This window comes from Amia ocellicauda (assembly GCF_036373705.1).
Source record: "Amia ocellicauda isolate fAmiCal2 chromosome 11 unlocalized genomic scaffold, fAmiCal2.hap1 SUPER_11_unloc_3, whole genome shotgun sequence".
NCBI classification, from domain to species: Eukaryota; Metazoa; Chordata; class Actinopteri; order Amiiformes; family Amiidae; genus Amia; species Amia ocellicauda.
The window spans coordinates 405754-428496 of record NW_027102661.1 but is presented as its reverse complement, the minus strand read 5'-3'; the positions used below and the strand labels follow the sequence as shown (position 1 = coordinate 428496).

The 22743-nt window shown below is 44.0% G+C and overlaps 2 non-coding genes across 2 annotated transcripts; both read left to right on the top strand.

Moving 5' to 3' along the window:
• The first annotated feature begins 2941 nt into the window (after positions 1–2941).
• trnav-aac (transfer RNA valine (anticodon AAC)) lies at positions 2942–3014 on the top strand. Its single transcript has one exon. It is a non-coding gene; the product is annotated as a tRNA-Val (tRNA).
• Positions 3015–5175: 2161 nt separating this feature from the next.
• trnav-cac (transfer RNA valine (anticodon CAC)) lies at positions 5176–5248 on the top strand. The gene has a single exon. It is a non-coding gene; the product is annotated as a tRNA-Val (tRNA).
• Positions 5249–22743: the final 17495 nt, after the last annotated feature.

Below are 22743 nucleotides of genomic sequence, written 5' to 3'. Positions count from 1 at the left end.
TCTTTTAACCGGTACACGGGGGGGTCTCTAGCCAACTGTTTGGTAACTGTAAAAGTACTCCTTAGCTTTGAAACGCGAACCACATCACAGATGTTGAACTTATAAGTAGTTTTTCCCTTCTTAATAAATGGTCCGTATAATTTTTTATAGACCTTAAAAGAATTACTTTGATCCACATCTATAGGCTTCATTTTAATACTGGTGTGATACCCTTGGTTGCAAGTATCGATAAAATCCTGAACTTTATCAAAATACTTGAACGTGTTGACCGCTGTAAAATATCTCCACATTTTGGTCTTTATGGTGCGGTTAAACCTCTCCACTACCGATGCCTTAAGCTCATTACCGGTGGTGAAATGATGTATTTTGTGTCTCTTCAGTAGATTCTGAAATTCTCTGTTGAGAAACTCTTTTCCTTTATCAGTCTGCAGTTTTTTAGGACATCGACCCTGGGACAATATATCCTCAAAGGCCCTTGTCACCGCCCGACCTGTTTTATTATGTAGAATGCGAGCCCAGGCATATTTTGATAACACATCGATACACATCAACATAAATTTGTGACCATTGTTATGTTTTGATAAATTTGACATATCGACTAGATCCATTTGCCATTGTGAGTCTATGTCAGTTGCATATACGCGGTTTCTTTTAAAGTTAATCCTGAGAGGTTTATGTAAGGTATAGGCGTCTTGTTCCCGTAACCATTCTGAAACAACCACATCATTAACCTTCACTCCGGCCTCAGCGAGTCCTCTTTGAAAACCCTTCTTACCCGCCAAACCCCCAATCTTGGCTGGGTTGTAGTATAGTTCCTGCATTTGGGGAGCTTGCCGAGTCATTCTGTCAAATAACCACACAGACCCACACTATGCGCAAAGTTTTTATACAAGGTTTTTTATTCAACTTCAGGAGAGCAGATACCCCTTTTTAGACATTTGAGAAAAGTATAACATACACAACAATTTTTTCTACGGTACAGATAAAAAGAAATCAGATGATTGGTTACTTGATCTATATCAACAAATATACCTGTTTCTTTATCTTGTAGGCACACACCTCAGTTACATATGTAAATAAAACAACAATATGACCTATTTTAAAAGTAAACAGAGGTGTATTAAACATGCTCAGTAAAAGGTCATACAGATGTTGATGAAATGGCCTAATATCATTCTTGGCCCCCTTGAGCGCTTCATCCCAGTGTTCGTACCCCCCGGTCTTTGTTACAGCAGCCATTAACTTTTCCAGGTTTGAAAGTTGATCCTCATCGATGGTTAAATCTGTAGAGAAAAGGCTCGCGTTGGCTACTTTTCTGTCAAGCACATGGTGTAATAGCGCTCTCAGGTTAGCTGCAGAGTGTTGATGACAGAACCAGTTGCAGAAGCAGTCCAGAGTCTGAGGTCTTGGAGAGTAACCGCAGTCAAAGGGTTCCAGAGTGTATACAAAATCTGGGGAATAGAACCAGGGGTGATCCCGGGTTTGAAGAGGCCTGTAGAGCCTGTCGACGTCCGCAGCTTTCAGGTAAGACATTCTCTTTAATTTTAAACCATGATTGAATTGTTGCGCCTTTTATCCTATCTCTTCACTACGTCACGACACACCGCCCTCTTAGAAGAGAGTAGCCCCTGAGCCGTCAGACCCCCCTCCAAAACCCCACACGTCGTCTGTTTTATCATCGTCGTCGTCATTCAAGGGGGATATATAATCCATAATCCAGCATATTCTCCTTCTAACCAAATCCAGTTGCGAACATTTGGTCAAGATGTCAAAACCATCATTTATACAGTTTATGACCTCTTTCAAGAACGGCCAGTCCACGGCGTCAAACATAATTTCAGTAACCTGTTTTTCTGGATCCTCCACACCCCCTTCAATAGGGTTTGTAATCAGGGTACTGCTAAACAAAACCTTACGATCTGTAGTTAGAGATAGACTCTTCACCACTCTACCGTAGTTCTGCAAGCTTTCCCATTCACACCTTTCAAAACCCTGAGTCGGAGACTCCATTTCGCATTCTCTTGGACCCTCTTGCAAGCCTTCTAGAGTCTTATCCACAAGCCCCAGATCTCTCCAGGCCATCACCTTCAACCAGTCCTCATAAGAGTATTCAATTACCGTCTCAAAAGGTTCCAACGTACCCTCCTTCTCTCCCAAAGCAAAAAGCTCCACTCCAACATAGCTGGGATCCCTTTTAAAGTGGTAACCCCGTCGAGCCCCCCAGAACAACACCCAGGAGCATTCAATCTTCAAATTGGTGAGTACAGGAACCCTTGCCCGGGATTGTTTCTTGCGGGGTTTCATGTTGATGTCGCTGGACATGTTGAAGAAGCGGGATGTTTCTGATGCTGAGAATTAAAGAGGTATTGCCTAAAAGCAGCGCGGGTTCTTAAATAGAGAGGAGAGTTTCGGGGCGTTGCCTTCAGAGGGGTGGGGGTATTTATGGGTGGCCTTGATGTTCAGGGTTTTATGGGTGTACACTTTCTGACGGATATGACGTAGGAATAATTAAGGAAATAACTCTACCTAAAATCACGCCCCCCAATTATGACGTAGGAATATTAATAAGCTTAGGGCATACGTCATAACAAAATAGGCCGCGCCCAAAAAACCCTACTATCTACTCTTATGTAGTTGAAGGCGCAGTATAGCTCTGATAGTCTGGTGGTGACGGAAGACCACCAGCCGTTTGAACAAGCCATTCAGCATCACCTTGTTGGGCTAAGTGCAGGCACTGTCAGAGCGCAGGGCGTCCTGCCTTTGAAAGAGTTTCCGAAGTGTCCTGATGTGCCCTTTAGCAATGCCAAACAGGTCTGTGAAAATGGCATCCTTTCGCGGCACTTCAGACGCCATCTCACAGTCTAGCCGACCTGAAATGCCTGAGCCCGTTTTACCAGCAGGCTTCAACGGTAACCGTTTGAAGCAAGACGTGGCGGTGTCAGTTTCCGTAGTGTAGCGGTTATCACGTTCGCCTAACACGCGAAAGGTCCCCGGTTCGAAACCGGGCGGAAACAGCCTGCTGTGGGCCGGCCCTTTTCGTCCTGTTTGCCCTCGTGGTTCCCCGGAGGCGGTGGGTAGCTTTTCTTCATTGGAGTGCCCGAAATCGGTGCTCTCAGAGCGTCCGTCCGTCGACAGGTTGAAATTGTAAACGCTGGTGTAGCCACTTTTAATTAAAATCTGATGATGATGATGATGATGATGTTGTTGTTGTTGTTCTTGTTGTCATCGTGATCGCCGTCATTATTATTGTTAAAGTAAAGCTGTAGTTAGATTTGTTGCTACCGTAAGGTGTAGAAGGCACAATAGCTCTGTGATTGTCTGATGGTGGCACAAGACGAGCAGCAGCTGTTTGAACAAGCCATTGAGCATCACCTTGTTGGGGTAAGTGTAAGTCTTGTCATAGCTCAGGGCATTCTTCCTTTAAAAGAGTTTCCAAAGTGTCCTGATGTGCCCTTGAGCAATGCAATATAGGTCAGTGAAAATAGAAACCTTTATCTCACAGGCAGGCCCACGGGAAACGCCTGTGTGCGTTTTACCAGCCTGCTTCGATGGGAGCCAATCGAAACCCCAGGACAGGTTGGTTTCTGTAGTGTAGTGGCTATCATGTTCGCCTCACACGCGAAAAGTCCCTGGTTCGAAACTGGGCGGAAACAACCCGCGGTGCACGCGTGCCAGTGCCGTGTTACCCGTCCTCATCTCTCTGCCCCATGGCCGGCCGTCGTTTTCTCTTCCTCGGAGTGGCAAGAAATCCTGACCTTGAGAACAAATGATCGCAGAAGGGTAGCTTTGCGAGGCGCTGGAACTGACACTTTTAAAATCGATACATGTCGTTGCTGTTGCAATACGACCGTAGCAGGATCGGTGACATTGCTGTTACTCTTATGTAGTTGAAGGCACAAAATAGCTCTGATAGTCTGGTGGTGACGGAAGACCACCAGCCGTTTGAACAAGCCATTCAGCATCACCTTGTTGGGCTAAGTGCAGGCACTGTCTGATCGCAGGGCGTCCTGCCTTTGAAAGAGTTTCCGAAGTATCCCGAAATCGGTGCACTCAGAGCGTCCGTCCGTCGACAGGTTGAAATTGTAAACGCTGGTGTAGCCACTTTTAATTAAAATCTGATGATGATGATGATGATGTTGTTGTTGTTCTTGTTGATGTTGTTGTTGTTGTTGTTGTTCTTGTTGTCGTCGTAGTCGCCGTCATTATTAATGTTAAAGTAAAGCAGTAGTTAGATTTGTTGCTACCGTAAGGTGCAGAAGGCACAATAGCTCTGTGATTGTCTGATGGTGGCACAAGACGAGCAGCAGCTGTTTGAACAAGCCATTGAGCATCACCTTGTTGGGGTAAGTGTAAGTCTTGTCATTGCTCAGGGCGTTCTTCCTTTGAAAGAGTTTCCAAAGTGTCCTGATGTGCCCTTGAGCAATGCAAAATAGGTCAGTGAAAATAGAAACCTTTATCTCACAGGCTGGCCCACGGGGAACGCCTGTGTGCGTTTTACCAGCCGGCTTCGATAGGAGTTATTCGAAACACCAGGACGGGTTGGTTTCCGTAGTGTAGTGGCTATCACGTTCGCCTAACGCACGAAAGGTCCCCGGTTTGAAACCGGGCGGAAAGAGCCTGCTGTGGGCAAGCCCTTTTCGTCCTGCTTGCCCTCGTGGTTCCCCGGAGGCGGTAGGTGGCTTTTCTTCATTGGAGTTCCTGAAATTGTTGGACTCAGAGCGTCCGTCCGTCGACAGGTTGAAATTGTAAACGCTGGTGTAGCCACTTTTAATTAAAATCTGATGATGATGTTATTGTTCTTGTTGTTGTTGTTGTTGTTCTTGTTTTTCTTTTTGTCGTCGTGGTCGCCGTCATTATTATTGTTAAAGTAAAGCTACCGTAAGGTGTAGAAGGCACAATAGCTCTGTGATTGTCTGATGGTGGCACAAGACGAGCAGCAGCTGTTTGAACAAGCCATTGAGCATCACCTTGTTGGGGTAAGTGTAAGTCTTGTCATAGCTCAGGGCGTTCTTCCTTTGAAAGAGTTTCCAAAGTGTCCTGATGTGTCCTTGAGCAATGCAAAATAGGTCAGTGAAAATAGAAACCTTTATCTCACAGGCTGGCCCACGGGAAACGCCTGTGCGCGTTTTACCAGCCGGCTTCGATGGGAGCCATTCGAAACACCAGGACAGGTCGGTTTCCGTAGTGTAGTGGCTATCACGTTCGCCTCACACGCGAAAGGTCCCTGGTTCGAAACCGGGCGGAAACAACCCGTGGTGCACGCGTGCTAGTGCCGTGTTATCTGTCCCTGTAACGCGGCCGGCCATCCCTCGGAGTGTCAAGAAATCCTGACCCTTGAGAACAAACGATCACAGAAGGGTAGCTTTGCGAGGCGCTGGAACTGACAGTTTTAAAATCGATACATGTTGTTGCTGTTACAATACGACCGTAGCAGGATCGGCGACATTGCTGTTACTCTTATGAGTAGATAGTAGGGTTTTATGGGCGCGGCCTATTTTGTTATGACGTATGCCCTAAGCTTATTAATATTCCTACGTCATAATTGGGAGGCGTGATTTTAGGTAGAGTTATTTCCTTAATTATTCCTACGTCATATCCGTCAGAAAGTGTACACCCATAAAACCCTGAACAACAAGGCCGCCCATAACCTGTTTTTCTTGTTTTTCTTGTTGGTCAACTGTAGAGTGTGAATGGGTCGGCTCTTCCTGTAGTGTTTGGGGGTCTTTTTTAAATATACATGTAATGGTTTAGTAAATCTAAACCGTTATAAGATCAACAAGTTCTGTTGTCTGTAATGGTCCCAGGTCTTAACAATGCCAGTTTTGAATAGTGCGTTTATCATATTCACACTGTCTCTGTCTGTCTCTCTCTCTCTCTCGCCCAATCATTTTATAAGATCAACAAGTTCTGTTGTCTGTTATGATCCCAGGTCCTAACAATGCCTGTTTTGCATAGGGTACTTATGTTATCCACACTGTATCTGGCTCTGTCTCTCCCCTCAAATTTAATTAAAAATAAAATTAAAAAAGAGGGTGTGTGTGTGGGTGTTTGTGTGTATAGGTTAATTGTTTTTGTAAAAAAAAAAAAAAAAAAGCTGTGGTTATATTTTATCTCTCACATAATGTGTTCAGTCGTTTTACTTAAATACATTCTAGGGTCTTAAAGCTCATAAGAGTTAGACTTAAGATAAGGATATGCTTTTAAGGTATTTTAGCAGTCTCAATCCCTGATGATAAGGAATCGTTTAAAAAATAAAAACAACTGATCACTCAATGCTAAATAGATCACAACACTCAAGGCTAAATCACTCACACCATGGGTGGCGGGGGTGGGCTCAGACAACAGTACGTATGGCATGTGGTATCAAAACATTCAGAATACTTTTAACCTATATAATTTATAAGCTTTGTAAAATAAACCCAAATATCTCTTTTGCGGGGATAAACGCTGTTCTGAGTAGTTTGTGACTTGTTTAATACCAAACAAAGCATCGCTATTAAAAAAAAAAAAAAAATCACTGTAAAAGCGCTAGTTATTTTAGATCTTTATAGTTAGTTTCTTGGCTCAGGTTGTTTTTTAGCGCTTATAAAGGCCTGCAATATTCTTAGTGGTTTGTTGACTATAGGTCTTGATGCACAAAGGCCAGACCAGAACAATGCCTTACAAGCAGATCCGGCATGTGGCCATCAGTATAAGTATGAAGGTCTGGTCTTCAGCTCGACAGACTCATACTGACCTTTCGATTTAAGACTAAAGATCAACAATGTCCGGAAACAACATCAGCGACTTCGATTTAAACGAGTTTTTAGGCAAGTCTTCAGATTATTTTCATTGACTCAGAGCGTGTTGTGTGCATGTATTGTAAATAAGGCTATAACATCTGTTTTAAGTTCTGTGAAATTATTTTTCAGCCAGTCAACAGGAGTTAATTCCCAACGCTGAGGAGATCATCTGGAACAACGACGGTAAGATTTTTGTGTTTGCGCTCATGGGTTCTTATGTATGGGTGTGTGTGGTTTTGAAGCGGCTCATTAGAGTTATGAAAACGTTTTAATATATATTAATGCCGGTCTCTTTAATTACACAGAAACTATCGAAAGGCCTATGATTAATGTCTCGACCAAGAGAAGTGGTTGTCCCTAGACAGGCTGTCTGCCGACCGGGTAAGAACTAAACCCCTGTTTGTTTGTATAACGATTCTGTAAGATGTTTGAGTCCAGTTTTGTTAATTTAAAAAAATTATCCTGTCTAACAGTATTAAGAAATGTGGTTCGAGACAACGAAAGGCCTTCCACATCGAGGGCTTGTTTCGTTTTACCTTCGAGAACCGTAACCTTTCAAGAATCTGAAAAGCCGTCAGCCCCGGTATCTGATAGCTGTGAGTATATATCTGCAGCCTGTAAGAGGTTAAAGCTTTTTATAAAGCGGTGTGGTTAAAGGTTAAACATGTCTCTTACCTTCACAGCGGTGCAAAAAGCTAAACCAGCCGAAAAACATAAGAAACGATTATTCTGTGGAGGTAAGTAAGATCATTCAAACTTTAATGTTTTTAAAAGGGCTTTGTTTGCCCGTTGAGGGCTAATATTTAAGCGATGGGTGACCGTTTCCTGTAGGGCGGGGGGTTCTGGGAAAGATCTTTAGAAGTCCGGACAGGTCTAGGCTTGTTTCTGGGGAACGTGTTTAGAAATGACCGATTGCCGTACCGTCTGGTTAGGAAGTAAAGCCGTCCGAAAGGGTTTAGTAAGTTGTTTGGCTTATCTCCCGCTATTATACTTCTGTTTTAAAGTGGTTGTAGGAAAAGGCTTGAAGGTGTTCATTGTATTTAATATTTAAACAGATCGTGAAAACGTTTGTGAAACAGGAAGTCCCGGGATCAGGAAGCGTTTACACTTGGAAGGTTCGTTTAAAAATGAAATGTTGTTGTGTGTGTGTGTGTTTTATTAACAATATTACAGTTTTTAAAGAAACATTTAAGAAACAGTTTATTTACAGCGGCTTCTCTGTTTTACATTTATTATCAAGTCCTAATAAATATATTGTCTGTAAATAATATTGCGTTGTAGTGAATGTCTAAGGCTATTTTCAAAGGTCTAAAAAAGCTAAAGGTTTTGAATGTCCTGGACATGTTGTTTTAAGTTTGATTTTTGTCGCCGTTTAAAGATGTAAATGTAATGTATATTTTTATTCTTCCCAAGACTCTTGGGATAGTCATTCTGTGGATGAGCTATTGAGAACAATTACCCCGTCTAAGTGGGATCAAACATCTTCCCCGGTGAGATCACCGAGTGGATCCCCCACGGTGGTCTTGGAGACCCCCCAACATCTACTCAGGCCACAGCCTTCTGGGGGTAATTCAACACCCCAGATTCAGCCCGCCGCATTGTCGGGCGGAACAAATAGAGGCATCCAACAACCTCATGGGTCGCCGTCAGTCAGGGCTGACACACCACCCAACGACGGCCTGGTTTCAACATCGTCCCCCCAGACCCATTTCTTGGCTACAGAAACGCGGAACAGTTCCCCGCGCTTGGCCAGGGTGTCACCGCAAAGGCCTTCTTGGTCTCCGTCCATGAGTATACGCTCGCTCCCTACCTCCTTCGACCGAGATTTACCGGAGCGACCATCCTTTGAAGCTGAGCCAGGCCACCAGCCCCCGGAGCTACTTCCTGAAGGTCGGCATGAGTTGCTACATACTTTGTTACAAAATCAAAGACTTGTGTTAGTGGGGCAAAACCTGGTGATAGAGAGCCAAAACACCCTTATTAATACCCTTACTAACAAATTGTACCGTATTTAATGTTTTAATAGACACAAAACGCCTTACTATTGTGGGTTGTTGGAAAAATAAAAAATAAATTAAAAAATGTCCTGACTTGGTAAAAGAACTCACAAACTAAAGGATTATGAACAAGCTAGGGCCCCAAAAAGACCTTCCCGAGAGAACATCCCCGGCCCTGTTGTGAACTCCTCTGATGTCCCAATGAACCTGGAACTATTACAAATGATAAATGATTTAAATAACCCCCAATTACCACTGATAGAATGTGAATTAACACACTTACCGGTGAACCCCGACCTGTTACAGATGGTCAATGATCTAAATAACCACCTCCCACCGGTAGCGCTTATAGAGGTTCACCCCCTAGTTCACCCCGATTTGTTTGAAATGGTGGAGGCTTTGGAGGAGCTACCCCGACCAAATTCTGCCCCTATTATAAATGATTTGAGACAATTAGAACACAGGATGGCGGCAGAAGCAGCCATCACTATAGAGGAGGGTCTTGACATTAACCGGTTGGATATCTTTGAAGGACTTTTACAGGCTTTAAATGAGCCTCCTCAAAAAGGGGGTTTTGTAGATGTCAGCAGTGGGGGTGTTCGGAATGTGGAGGGTTCTGAGACTGATAAGGCTGTGGAGGACATGCTCTGTGAGAATGTAGGGGGTGAAGGCTTTGTTCAAAATGATGATGTGTCCAAGAGTACCAGTGATCCCGTGATTATAGATAGACCGGCCTATAACAATTTTGAAATGATTCAGCGTTTTAATTTTGCAGAACTTTTAAATTGTGACAATTATGCAGAAATATTTGTCAACATACACGAGGCCTTGCAGAAAATGCTTGAACAGGTTGCTGAAAGGGTCAGACCTCGAGATGTTGTACAGTTAGAACTCAGAGGGGATGATTTGTTTAGCAACCTATCTGTAATGCTGAGTGGAGATAATTTAGATGTCTGGCTAAAATCGAAGCGTTATTGCAAAGAAACGCAGCCATCTTAGCTGATGAAAGTCTGTCTCTGGTAATGAATGTGGTTCGTAACCCTGAGGGTGGGGCGCTTAGAAGACTGTCGAAATGCTTGAAGAACGACATAATTAGGACCAAGCTCAGGCAATTAGTGGTGAGTTCCAGTGGGGACAATAAGCTCTGTTTTGCTTACAGTTTAATAAAACTACTCACCCCCGACATGCCTGAACCCCAAGCTCTGCAAGAGGCTTTAATGCTTCATCAGAGGGCCGGCTTAAACTCTCAACAGATGGTTGCCTTTTCAGACATCACCAAGTTTGAGGAGTTGTTGTCTTTAAAAACTGTTTTGTGGTACCGTTGTGAGGTAAAGGAAGTATTTGTGAAATTTCAGATACATCCTGAAACCCATACACAGACACTGTTTCTCTTCCTAAGTGATAGTCATTACTTTGGAATAAAGAGTTTGACGGCTTTTTTGGGTTGTTCGTATGTTTGTCATTGGTGTTATAAGGCCTTCAATGATAAGCTTAAGCACCGCTGTGACGGTTACTGTAACGTCTGTTTCAATCCGCAATGTCGTAAGGGTTTGGCCCCTACCATCCGATGTAAAGATTGCTTAAGGATTTGTCTCTCAGCGTTCTGTTTTTCCGAGCATAAGGTACAGAGGGCCGCTGCTGAGTGTGTTAAAAAACGGAGTTATTGTGATCAAACTAAATATTGCCCGCAGTGTTGCCTCCAGTACCGTTTTCATGAGGTTAAACCACACAAATGTCTGGAGCCGAGATGCAGGATCTGTAATGCTGATTTAACCCCGGGGTCCGAACACCAGTGCTTTATTCAGCCGGTTAAAAAGGAGCCGCCGCACAACCGGTATGTCTTTTTTGCTTTTGAATGCCGGCAAGAAAACGGGGTCCACGTTGCTAATTATATACACTGTATTGACATGTTGGATCGTGAGTGGTCAGCTAGCGGTGAGAGTTGTGTCAGGGATTTCTTTACGCGGTATCGCGGTCCAAAATACCTCAATTACACATTTATTGCCCACAATGCTAAGGGTTATGATTCTTACATTTTGATGAAGTATCTGGTGGAAAATGGGGTGACCCCAAAAATAATAGCTCAGGGTAGCAAGATCATGTGTTTCACCGACGAAGCTTTCAACTAACGTTACATAGACTCGTTAAATTTCCTCCCCATGAAATTGAGCGCTTTGCCTAAGGCTCTGGGTTTTGAGGCTCAGAAGAAAGGTTGGTTCTGCCATTTTTTTAATACTAAGGACACTCAAAATTATCGAGGGTCCTACCCGCCCGCCTCTTATTATGGGGTTGATACTATGATGTCTCATGAGAGGGAGGAATTCTTTAAATGGTACAATACGGTTAAGGGAGGTGTTTTTGATTTCCGAGAAGAGATGGCCGCTTATTGTAAAAATGATGTGGTGATCCTTAAAGAAGCCTGTGTGCGTTTCCGCACCGAGGTTATCAACACATCGGGTCTCGACCCTTTGCAAAGTGTGACCATAGCGTCTCTCTGCATGAAAATGTATTGGTCCAATTTCTTGCAGAAAAACACTATAGCGGTCACCACTTCTGACAACTATCGTGCTAGACAAAAGAACTTTTCGACTGTCTCCATACAGTGGCTGGAATACCTGAGTGCCCGGGATAACATCTTCATCAGACATGCTTTAAATCAAGGGGAAGTCAAAATGGGGCCTTATGACTTAGACGGTTTTAGCGACATGTCCGGGCGGCGTACCGCTTATGAGTTTGCAGGTTGTATTTACCATGGCTGTCCTCAGTGCTTCGACCCAAACACCTTTAACCCCGTAACACAAAAACTCTGCGGTGATATGTACTATGATTTCCAGGAACGAATTGAAACTTTAAAAAACACCTATGGTTTGAACGTGCTGGTGATTTGGAAACACGAGTGGACGACCCTGAAGCAACAGGAAGCGGGGGTACAACGGTTTATGGAAACCTTGGACTTTCCTGAACGTCTAGAGCCCCGGGATGCGTTATTTGGGGGTCGTACCAACGCCCTCTGTTTACATTATGAGATAAAGGAGGGTGAGAGAGTAGATTACTATGATTTCACCAGTCTGTACCCTTATGTCAACAAGACCAAAATGTACCCGGTGGGGCGTCCAACCATTGTTTATCGTGACTTTCTCGAAATCGGACATTACTTTGGTTTGATCAAAGTCACCATGTACCCTCCTCGCGAGCTGTTCTTACCCGTGTTGCCTTACAGGTGTTCGGGAAAATTGATGTTCCCTCTGTGTAGAACGTGTGTGGAAACTGAAAATCAAACTACCTCTTGTCTGCACAGTGATGAAGAGAGAGCGCTGACGGGTGTCTGGTGTAGCATTGAGCTTGACAAGGCGGTGGAGAAAGGTTACAGAGTCGGTAAGGTGAATGAGGTTTGGCATTTTTCTGAAAAATCTGATACTCTTTTTGCTGATTACATTATGACCCATCTGAAAGGGAAACAGGAGGCATCGGGCTATCCCTCATGGTGTGTTGACTCCGCGGCCAAAGAGCGATACGTTCAGCAATATTTTGAAAAGGAAGGGATCCGTCTAGAGCCGGGGAACATAACTGTAAACCCCGCCAAGAGACAAATGTCCAAACTGATTTTAAACAGTCTGTGGGGTAAGTTTGGGGAAAGAAATTACCATCTAAACACAACCTTGATTAAAACCCCTGAACTGTTCATAGAATTTATGTTTTCCAAACAACATGCAGTATCATACTTTCAATTCTTAAATGACCACGTGGCACAGGTCCAGTGGAGGGCCCCTAAAGATTTCCCCACCAAACAGGGGAACGTTAATGTTTTCATAGCGGTTTTTACCACGGCTTACGCCCGGCTTGAACTGTACAACTTAATGGATCAGTTGCAGGAAAGCACGCTCTATCATGATACTGACTCTGTAATCTTTGTCACCAGGCCAGGGGATTGGGTCCCTCCCCTCGGGGACTACCTTGGGGAGTTAACGAGCGAACTAGATCCTCAGGACCACATAGTGGAGTTTGTTTCAGGGGGTCCTAAGACTTACGCATACAGAACGGCTGCGGGTAAGACCTGTATGAAAGTTAAGGGTTTCACTCTGAACCATTGTAACAACAAGCTCATTAACATCAAGTCTCTGACGACCCTGGTAGAAAGTTATGTAACGAGAAAGACGCGCCTCCTCGTGAGATTATTACAGCCGGAAATCAGATCTATCGCAATAAAAAGGGGTACACGTTGGAAAATAGATCACTAAACAAACGGTTCAGGGTGGTGTACAATAAAAGAGTCTTGAAGACTGATTATACCACTCTGCCTTATGGATATTAGTGGTGGTTTTGATAACAGACTTCAACACCCTTTCTCCTGTATTATAGCCGGTCCCTCCAATTCGGGGAAGAGCTATCTTATAAAGAACATCATAGAAGATGTGGACGCAACCGTGTCCCAAGCTCTTGACAACATAGTGTGGTGTTACTCTTGCTGGCAACCTCTCTACGATGATTTGGCTTCGAAAAAAAATAGTCTGTAATTTGTGCAAGGTCTCCCCGCCTCGTTGTGTGATGATGACTTGTTACCGTCCGGTCAAACTAATCTAGTGATCCTTGATGACCTGATGGAGCAGGCCGGTGACAACAGTGAAGTGGAAAAAGCTTTCACAAAGTACACTCATCATAGGAATTTAAGTATTATTTATTTAGTTCAAAATCTATTTTTTCAAGGTAAAAAAAGCCGCACTATTAATTTATATGCCAATTATATAATTCTTTTTAAAAACCCCAGAGATAAACTACAGGTCACCGTCTTGGCTCGTCAAATGTACCCTAACCAGACCAAGTTCTTTTTGGAGGCATTTGAGGATGCCACCAAAAAACCCTACGGGTACTTGATTGCGGACTTAAAAGCACAAACCCCAGAAGACTTTCGCCTCAGAACAGGTTTGTGCCCGCCCGATTGGCCGGCAGTGTATGTGCTAAAGAAAAGGAAATAAATAAGAATGTCTGTTCGGATTAAAAGAAATCTGCCACTTTTGCAAATGTTATTTGAGGGGAGCCCGCGCCATAGGAAAGCTGTGCTGGCAGGGGCCCCCTCGGATTTGATCGAGACCCTGTGTGAAATAGCTTTTAACATCTTACGCGGTAATATACCCCTAACCCCTTCTCAACATTCTAAACTCAAAAAACAAAAAGCGGTTATCAAGATCATCGCTAATAAGAAGTATTCTATTAAAAGAAAAAGAAAGAAGATTAATCAAACCGGGGGTTTTATAGGACCGCTGTTGAGCATAGCCGTGCCTTTCCTAACCAGTCTTCTAGCTTCCAGAGTGGGTTAATAATGGAATATGCTCAGAAAATGTTTTTGATCCCTCAGGAGCAGCTTGAGAAACTGAGATAAAATGTTGTCGGGCCAGAGCCCATTAGACAAACGGCCGAAAACAACCTGGACTCTGAAATGAAAGCTATACAGGCCAGGGCCGATTTAAATCAGTATTCCAAAGCCCAGTTGTATACCAACATGTTACAGCGCTACCTCCGTCTGGTTAGACAGGGTGAAAAAGATCAATACATTTTAACTTTAACCATGGCCTCTCAAGAAAATGGTTCTGGGGCTGATGCGGGGGGTTCGGTTGATAAAGATGTTGCGGTGACCGAACCTGTTGAGAGTTCAGAGGGAGATGTTGTAACGGATGTTTTGAGAAACATGCCGGCCAGAAGCAAAAGACATGCAGAATATATCCTGCACAAAATGGTTCAGAAACCGCGGGTAACGGCTTGGAATGAACAGGGTGAATTTGTTTTTAAGGGACAACTGATCAAAGGTTCACACGTTTGATTTGTTGAAGAGTGTCACTAGCACTAATAAGGTACCCGATAGTCGCCGACCTGTAGGCTGGAATGCTTTCCTACAGGCGATGGCCTGTCTGAACATGCCCCAATCAACAGTTCCTAACCAGGAAACGCGACAAAAAATCCATCTGTGTAAAGAGGTGGAGCCTGATCTGACTCCGATATCTCATTACTCTGACCGTGCTGAGCGACCATCCTCAGGATCTATCCATCGTTGGGAAGCTTATTAATCTCATGTTTTTATTTGTCTCCCCTGTAAATAATGACCCGACAAACAATTTTTTTTTTTTTTAATTTTTTTTTTCAAATGTTGTACATTTATTTATACCATAACCCCTGCTTTGTATAAGAATTGTGTTGAATAAAAACAAAACTAATGATTCAAAGGCTGTTTTCATTATTTTTTCACCTTAACACGCATGACATCTTATAAAATCCTCACAAGAACACCACATCTGTATACATGGCTGGCTAGGGTCGTAAGTCATTGTGTTATAAGGGGGGGTCCACAGTGTCCTGACAAACTCTGCCACTTTTTTATCATTTTGGCCTAAATCCTCACTGTACAAGGCCATAATATCGGGGTATGACCTTCCTTTAGATCTATGATATAAGAAAAACACACAGTGTTGACCACAAGTGAAGGTCTGAAGACTTTGTACTTGACGACCGCTGTAAATGGTTTCTTGACAGTTGTTGAGCAGAAAGTTATTGATCTTCCGAGGGAAAGGTCTGAAATCCGGGGGGTTTCCATAGGAATCAAAAAATTCACCACGGTGGTCTTCCCTTAGATAAATAGCCAGCCAATGTTCTCCGGGCATATTTTTAGGGTGTGTGTTGATTATGTACATTGCAGGTAAATTCTTGATCTTAAATTTAGGCAGCTGATCGCAGGCGTAGACTCCTTGAAACAGTTTCCGTGAGCTGGCCAGGGCATTCATGATGTGGTTGAGCTCTCTGGTGTTCATTTTTATAATAATCATACAGAACGTTTCTCCTCTGATTCACCTCAATAATGTTGTCAAACACAGCATACACGACCATATTTACAGTGCGTGGTAGAGGCTGCTTGAAACGCATCTCCAAACGCATATTGCCCGTCTTCATCAGTGAAAAATGTTGTCCACACTCTTCGTCAGGGGTCAGGTTGAAACCGTACAGGGTGTAACCGCTGCAGTATTCCCGGCGATCGATCAGCAGAGTTTGATCCTTGAGATGGCGACCCGTAGCCAGTACTAGACTGTCATATTCACGAACCGCATTGCCGTTTTCAAAGTCAGGTTGAAAAGGTCTGGATGGAACCTGCACACCATCGACGTACAACGCTATAAATTCCGCGTTATAATGTTTAAAGTTAAAGGGGTTCTTGTTGTAAACCCCGGTAAATGCATCATTATCTTCGAGACCTATAATAACCTGTTTTGGGAGCTGTCCTAGAAACAGATTTTCCTGGTTCATCACCCGTGTCCCTGCGGGGATACTGTGGACTTTCATATAGACTCTTTCGATCGGGTACTTGGCGTTTGCCGTCATTAACGCCTGCGCGTGTCCTAGTTTAACCGCCGGGGAGACGGACACTTTTTTCACAAACAGCGAGGCCGATAATATGGTCAGTTTATATTTTTCAGTATCAGGGGTCATCAGACAAAAAGCACTTTTACTACGGATCATTTTAATTTTAATGTCTACCCCGTTGAGCATGAGTTTTTCTTGGAAAAATATGTCTGCATGGATATGCCCCATTAGCTCAAAGGTCCTCCCTTCTGTTGAAAAGGCCGTTCTTTTTTGCAAACCCTTATTGAGTCCCTCTGGATCCTTGTCGTCCATAGCTTCCGGGATGTCTTTGAAGAAAAGGCCGGGGCTGAACTGTTTGCTTAGGGTCTCCTCACTATAATTAAGTATACACTCCATCATGGCTCTATAGGGGTAAGTATTGCTGCTTTGACTAATGAGCCGATCTCCCAGGGTCACATCCACCTGTGAAAACATGGTGGCCACCGGGTAATTGATGACCCCAGCGTTGGTCGTCTTCTCGATTGCATCGCCATCCTCATCAGTCACTTTACAGTTCATTAAAATAAATGTGTTATTCAAATCAATATAATCCTCGCCATTGCCAGCTATAAAAAACTACAGAGGGGCCGTGTCTGAAATTGCAGAAAGAGGGGGAATCTCTACATATATGCTCTTATCTATACTCGTTTGAGTGTGTGGAACTGTAAACAGATCCAGTTCTGATTTGACGCATTCTTCCGATAGACTGTGGACAAAAGACATGTTTAAAAGATGTATCCTGAGGCTCTATTTTTCTTTCTTTGAGACTTTCTTTTTGCAGGTTTTTTCTTGTGCTGCTTCCTTCTCCGAGTGTTTCCACGATATGTTGGAGAATGAGAGATTCTTCGTTTTTTGTTAGCCACGGATATTTGTCGCCCCCTGGTGGACACATGCTGTTTCTTCTTTTACCCCCCCTCCTCGCCATTACCATGAGACCCGAACCCTCCTGATGCTCATGGCTAGCTGCCCGGTTCATAACATTGGTGAACACGTCACTAACAATATTTTTAGCCGCTGATTTCAAGTGGGGTCTGGCTATAGCAAAGCCTCTCTTAAGCAGGGGTATGGCCATTCTAAAGAGACCACGAAATAGTCCTCCTAGACCGGCGCCATACATTGTGGGGGCTCCTACAATACCGGGCAAGCCGTTCCATCTTGCATCTTGTAATAATCCACATAGGCGCTAGGATCTACATAACCCCTCGAGGTAGCCATTTTAATAATGTACAAACTGTTTCAGGGGTCGAAAATGTAGTTTGACATTAACTTTACCGAAGCGGAAGGGTACGTTGATATTCTGATCCGATTTTACTTCGATCGTGATGTTGTCAAAGTGGGTCTTTGAGACTGGTACGTAGTGTGGTTTGTCATAAGTAATTGTGACCATGTCATTGCTTTTACCTTTAATAAGTACATTTCTCAAAAGGGGGACATAACTATCCCAGACCCTCTGGTGGGTTATGATATCCGTATACACATAAAGAGTGTAAAAGCCGCCCCACCACTTCTGAGAACCTGCTCTCTGTGTTAGAATAGAACCCAAATATACGCCCCAGTTGGCCGCTGGTTTGAATGCTAATACCTGGTTTTGACACCTTGTACACTCTGTTTTTAATAGGGTTGTAATATAGCTTGATGTTGGGGGTGCCTTCTGAGAACTGTTTATGCATCTCATCTAATATTTTATCCACATTGTCATAATAACCTCCTTGTATATTGAATGTCCATTGACTCTTTTTAACATCATCTAAAATGGCGAAGGTGGCATCCTTATCTTGTAAAACAGCCCAAGTGTAAGGATACTGTATTTCCGCCAACCCCACTTCCCACGACCCCCTTAGATCTATAGATTTTCCAAATTGTACCGTGTAACTGGATATTTCATTTTTAGGATATATATCGAGAGAGGCATTACTGGGTAGAGTCACGTAGAAGCCTCCTGATTCCATCTTGAGAATCGAAAGTAATGCCCCCAACACACCCGCGGGCATGTTGTTATAAGGATTGAATATCGCAAACCTGTTGTTCCGGGACCCAACTATTGAACTTTTCAGGCCATCCAAGCCATTTCATCAACACATATTTTTTCCGGTTCTGGGTTTTTTCAGGTAATATCTTTTCAACTCTGTATACACTGCCTTTACCCACAATAATATTTTGTAACTCGGCTTCGTAAAACGTTCCTTCTATATCCTCCCTGTCATAGTCTTTTAACCGGTACACGGGGGGGTCTCTAGCCAACTGTTCGGTAACTGTAAAATATTCGTCAGAAAATGTTTGTTCATAACCTTTGGCAAGAGTACTCCTTAGCTTTGAAACGCGAACCACATCACCGATGTTGAACTAATAAGTAGTTTTTCCCTTCTTAATAAATGGTCGGTATAATTTTTTATAGACCTTAAAAGAATTACTTTGATCAACATCTAAAGGCTTCATTTTAATACTGGTGTGATACCCTTGGTTGTAAGCATCGATAAAATCCTGAACTTTATCAAAATACTTGAACGTGTGGACCGCTGTAAAATATCTCCACATTTTGGTCTTTATGGTGCGGTTAAACCTCTCCACTACCGATGCCCTAAGCTCATTACCGGTGGTGAAATGATGTATTTTGTGTCTCTTCAGTAGATTCTGAAATTCTCTGTTGAGAAACTCTTTTCCTTTTTCAGTCTGCAGTTTTTTAGGACATCGACCCTGGGACAATATATCCTCAAAGGCCCTTGTCACCGCCCGACCTGTTTTATTATGTAGAATGCGAGCCCAGGCATATTTTGATAACACATCGATACACATCAACATCAATTTGTGACCATTGTTATGTTTTGATAAATTTGACATATCGACTAGATCCATTTGCCATTGTGAATCTATGTCAGTTGCATATACGCGGTTTCTTTAAAAGTTAATCCTGAGAGGTTTATGTAAGGTATAGGCGTCTTGTTCCCGTAACCATTCTGAAACAACCACATCATTAACCTTCACTCCAGCCTCAGCGAGTCCTCTTTGAAAACCCTTCTTACCCGCCAAACCCCCAATCTTGGCTGGGTTGTAGTATAGTTCCTGCATTTGGGGAGCTTGCCGAGTCATTCTGTCAAATAACCACACAGACCCACACTATGCGCAAAGTTTTTATACAAGGTTTTTTATTCAACTTCAGGAGAGCAGATACCCCTTTTTAGACATTTGAGAAAAGTATAACATACACAACAATTTTTTCTACGGTCCAGACAAAAAGAAATCAGATGATTGGTTACTTGATCTATATCAACAAATATACCTGTTTCTTTATCTTGTAGGCACACACCTCAGTTACATATGTAAATAAAACAACAATATGACCTATTTTAAAAGTAAACAGAGGTGTATTAATCATGCTCAGTAAAAGGTCATACAGATGTTGATGAAATGGCCTAATATCATTCTTGGCCCCCTTGAGCCCTTCATCCCAGTGTTCGTACCCCCCGGTCTTTGTTACAGCAGCCATTCACTTTTCCAGGTTTGAAAGTTGATCCTCATCGATGGTTAAATCTGTAGAGAAAAGGCTCGCGTTGGCTACTTTTCTGTCAAGCACATGGTGTAATAGCGCTCTCAGGTTAGCTGCAGAGTGTTGATGACAGAACCAGTTGCAGAAGCAGTCCAGAACATTCCCCATGTTCAAAGTCCCTTAGTTCAGGTCAGAGTCTGAATCAGTGGCGTAGATGTCGAATTCTTCGTCGCTGCCCCCAGCTTTAACTTCTTTACGGAAGAAATAAGCTTTTAGCTTGCCAGCGGTTTTTCTACTCGGCTCATCCAGGTCATTGAGCAGCTGCCCAAGTTTCTCTATTATAAACGGCTCCTTTTTCAGCTCCAGCAAAATCTCATCTATGATTTTCTGGACTTGTCCCACAGTGACATGTATGTGGGAGTAAGAGAGCGCCTTGATTAGTGCCGGTTTCAGCCACGGTTTGTTCAGTCTTCTGTAAAACACGTTGAAATAGAACAGGAAATAGTAACGGTCTGGTTCAAACAAACAACTGTGTCTCAACTGACTGGGGTGATTCACTTCACACCCCCGACAGACTTCTTTCAGAGCTCGGTCGATGAGAGCACTCAGAATATACACCAGGGTGCTTTTAACCACTCTGCTTACTTGGTCACATACCCCGGGCATAAATCCTGCGTCTTCATCACGCCCCCGGGACAGTCCGATGCTCATTGGGTCGCCTGGTGGTTTGTGGGGTGTTTCTCCATCCATTGGACTGACCCCCTCCTGAGACGCACAGACGGTAGACAGTTCGGCAAAATCGAGGCCCTCCATGAGCTCCAGAGGCTGGGGATCCCCGAGACTCATTTGGACATCCATCGCACCGCATGTTGTTTCGTCCTGAGGGACCGGGGTCTGAGGTCTTGGAGAGTAACCACAGTCAAAGGGTTCCAGAGTGTATACAAAATCTGGGGAATAGAACCAGGGGTGATCCCGGGTTTGAAGAGGCCTGTAGAGCCTGTCGACGTCCGCAGCTTTCGGGTAAGACATTCTCTTTAATTTTAAACCATGAATGAATTGTTGCACCTTTTATCCTATCTCTTCACTACGTCACGACACACCGCCCTCTTAGAAGAGAGTAGCCCCTGAGCCGTCAGACCCCCCTCCAAAACCCCACACGTCGTCTGTCGTAGTTCTGCAAGCTTTCCCATTCACACCTTTCAAAACCCTGAGTCGGAGACTCCATTTCGCATTCTCTTGGACCCTCTTGCAAGCCTTCTAGAGTCTTATCCACAAGCCCCAGATCTCTCCAGGCCATCACCTTCAACCAGTCCTCATAAGAGTATTCAATTACCGTCTCAAAAGGTTCCAACGTACCCTCCTTCTCTCCCAAAGCAAGAAGCTCCACTCCAACATAGCTGGGATCCCTTTTAAAGCGGTAACCCCGTCGAGCCCCCCAGAACAACACCCAGGAGCGTTCAATCTTCAAATTGGTGAGTACAGGAACCCTTGCCCGGGATTGTTTCTTGCGGGGTTTCATGTTGATGTCGCTGGACATGTTGAAGAAGCGGGATGTTTCAGAAGCTGAGAATTAAAGAGGTATTGCCTAAAAGAAGCGCGGGTTCTTAAATAGAGAGGAGAGTTTCGGGGCGTTGCCTTCAGAGGGGTGGGGGTATTTATGGGTGGCCTTGTTGTTCAGGGTTTTATGGGTGCACACTTTCTGACGGATATGACGTAGGAATAATTAAGGAAATAACTCTACCTAAAATCACGCCCCCCAATTATGACGTAGGAATATTAATAAGCTTAGGGCATACGTCATAACAAAATAGGCCGCGCCCAAAAAACCCTACTATCTACTCTTATGTAGTTGAAGGCGCAGTATAGCTCTCATAGTCTGGTGGTGACGGAAGACCACCAGCCGTTTGAACAAGCCATTCAGCATCACCTTGTTGGGTTAAGTGCAGGCACTGTCAGAGCGCAGGGCGTCCTGCCTTTGAAAGAGTTTCCGAAGTGTCCTGATGTGCCCTTTAGCAATGCAAAATAGGTCAGTGAAAATAGAAACCTTTATCTCACAGGCTGGCCCACGGGAAATGCCTGTGCGCGTTTTATCAGCCTGCTTCGATGGGAGGCATTCGAAACGCCAGGACGGGTCGTTTTCCGTAGTGTAGTGGCTATCACGTTTGCCTCACACGCGAAAGGTCCCCGGTTCGAAACCGAGCGGAAACAACCCGCGGTTCACGCGTGCCAGTGCCATGTTACCTGTCGCCATCTCTCTGCCCCAAGGCCGGCCGTCGTTTTCTCTTCCTCGGAGTGGCAAGAAATCCTGACCTTGAGAACAAACGATCGCAGAAGGGTAGCTTTGCGAGGCGCTGGAACTCACACTTTTAAAATCGATACATGTTGTAGCTGTTACAATACGACCGTAGCAGGATCAGCGACATTGCTGTTACTCTTATGTAGTCGAAGGCGCAGTATAGCTCTGATAGTCTGGTGGAGACGGAGGACCTCCAGCCGTTTGAACAAGCCATTCAGCATCACCTTGTTGGGCTAAGTGCAGGCACTGTCAGAGCGCAGGGCGACCTCCCTTTGATAGAGTTTCCTAAGTGTCCCGAAATCGGTGCACTCAGAGCGTCCGTCCGTCGACAGGTTGAAATTGTAAACACTGGTGTAGCCACTTTTAATTGAAATATGATGATGATGATGATGATGTTGTTGTTCTTGTTCTTGTTGTTGTTGTTGTTCTTGTTTTTCTTGTTGTCGTCGTGGTCGCCGTCATTATTATTGTTAAAGTAAAGCAGTAGTTAGATTTGTTGCTACCGTAAGGTGTAGAAGGCACAATAGCTTTGTGATTGTCTGATGGTGGCACAAGACGAGCAGCAGCTGTTTGAACAAGCCATTGAGCATCACCTTGTTGGGGTAAGTGTAAGTCTTGTCATAGCTCAGGGCGTTCTTCCTTTGAAAGAGTTTCCAAAGTGTCCTGATGTGCCCTTGAGCAATGCAAAATAGGTCAGTGAAAATAGAAACCTTTATCTCACAGGCTGGCCCACGGGAAACCCCCGTGCGCGTTTTACCAGCCGGCTTCGATGGGAGCCATTTGAAACACCAGGACGGGTCG